Consider the following 2,334-nt stretch of genomic DNA (forward strand, 5'->3'; position numbering starts at 1 on the left):
TGTATAATATACGCATATAGTGTGACTCTTGAAAATACGTGCTCTTTAATTAATTTATTTATTTTTTGTTTTTCTTTTTTACTTTTCTTTCAGTTTTTCTTGTTTACTTGATTATTACTCTTAACATGAATATTGTTCTTGAAGTATTTCTTAAACTAATTGTTATTTATTTTTACATTTATAATTTTCAATAAACAATTTGTAAAGTATACGGTTATTGTAAATATTGGGGTTATTGTAAATATTGGGGCTCGGTATTTAAATACGGTTATTGTAAATATTGGGGCTCGGTAATAAGACAAAATAATGTCTTTGCAGATTGTTAATATAGGGGGTGTAGCTCAGTGGTAGAGCGCTCGCTTTGCATGCGAGAGGCCCGGGGTTCGAAACCCCGCTCCTCCACCTTTTTTATTATATAAATTTTGTCAATATCATGTTATTTTTTGAAGGTAATTCATTAAGGTATTCATATTATATTTTTCAAGGTAAGATATATATAATATCTTAAGATATTTGTCTTGTTGTGTTTAAAATTGTTGTTTCATTTATTTAACATTAAACTTTGATTTATTAAAAAGTTTTCCTTCCTGGTCTTCAAAGCTGTAAGCTTTTCAATCTCATCATCAAAATTAATATCTTTCATCATATCACTTTTAATTAGTAATAGAGCCAGATTAGAAAGCCTTGACTGTCCCGTGGTTAATCGCAAATAGTTCTTTATAAGTTTCAGTTTTGAAAAGCTCTTCTCACATAAAGTCACAAACATACAAACTGTAAAAAATAGTTGTAGGCTTAGTGAAAGCTATGAACTTCAAAACATCAAATGATGACCATTCTTTGGCTTCGTGGTGATAAATATTTGCTGCTTTCATGTGTTTTCTCAACCTTGGTATTTCTTTTATAAGCTCAACTTCGGATAGTTCGTCATAGAAAGTTGTCTATTTCGGAACTGGCACCAGCAACTCTTTTTCGGTTGCTGATAGAAGACTCTTAGTTTAAACAGCTTTAAAAAAATTTGCTACTTTCTTGATTGCTGTTGACCTAATATGGAGTTCAGAATGAAAACAATCATTACACTCCAGCATGACCCTATTGTTTTCTTCTTGCAACGTGAGCTCTTCTTGCAATGTGAGCTCAGTAACTATTAGTTGTTTCCCTGCCACTCACTTCTTGAACCTTAATCGTCTCTCAAATAAAATTTCATATTGGTCTGATTTTAAAAGTGCGTGTTCAACTGTATGCCTAACTAGGAGACTGCATTTTTCCGGCAGAAAATATCTAAGTGCTTTTAGCTTTGTCAAGAGTTAAGCCTTTAGCCTGAAGATACTACTAAATTAGATCACCTTCATTAAGTACAGCAGCCCAAAAGCACAGATAGCAGAAAAATTTAAAATCACAGACAGCAGATAAAAGACCTTGTGCCGTACGCCTTGGGTTCACATTTTCACTAGGATAACATAGAGCTTCGATCGCCGCCAAACATTCATCTTATCTTTCACAGGTTTAACAGCAGCATAGTGTGCACTCGAGCGTGTTGTGTATTGATTTTTGACCGACATTGCTGTGTGTTCAATTAAATATCCTATCGACGTGTGAAAGCAGTACAGAAGGAATACATTCTTTTAAGAGCTCCAAAAAATGTTACACATGAAGCATATTCACCATGAGTGTTGGCCACACAAGTTGAGTGAATGGTTCACTCATCCATTAAAAATGGCTCTCTTATTCTTTCTTTTCAGAATAGCTTGAACACCTCCATGGATTCCAAACAAAGTGGCAACATTAACTTAAGCTCTTTATATCAATTTTTTTGAACAAATACTTTTTGAAGCTAAAATCCCCCCCCCCTCAAATTGAGGGGGCTGTAAACTTTATATGGTCATAAAAGCCGAACAACTAGAGATTATGAGATCAAATTTGAAATTCGTCGATGAATATAAACTAAGTTTAAGATTAAAAAAATAATAACAAACTTGACTTTTTGCCCTCCTATTTGGGACTGGGGGGGGGGGATAACGTTTAAGGGTTTTTGTAGTTCCCTGTCTCCAATTACCGCTATGTTTTGCATAGCATTCTCATTCCTCATATATATGAACATACTTAAATATGGAGTTTTCCTCGTGTTTCAAAGTTGCTTAGCTCAAACATCAAAAAAAGCTGTCTACGGCCTTGATCATCATGGAAAAATTAGTGTTAAAAAACAAGTCATGGGGTTGGGAAAAGTAAAAAGGTATGTACTTACACAACAGACTTCTGCACAAAAACGAATTTAATTTATTTCTTGTTTCTAATGTTTTTGCTTTGTTTTAACAAGAAACAGTTTTTCAAATTTAA

General features: G+C 33.4%; 1 non-coding gene across 1 annotated transcript; it reads left to right on the top strand.

Moving 5' to 3' along the window:
• Positions 1-330: 330 nt before the first annotated feature.
• On the top strand, positions 331-402 carry trnaa-ugc (transfer RNA alanine (anticodon UGC)). Its single transcript has one exon. It is a non-coding gene; the product is annotated as a tRNA-Ala (tRNA).
• The last annotated feature ends 1,932 nt before the right edge of the window (positions 403-2,334 follow it).

The sequence above is a fragment of the Hydra vulgaris genome, chromosome 09 (assembly GCF_038396675.1).
Source record: "Hydra vulgaris chromosome 09, alternate assembly HydraT2T_AEP".
NCBI lineage: Eukaryota > Metazoa > Cnidaria > Hydrozoa > Anthoathecata > Hydridae > Hydra > Hydra vulgaris.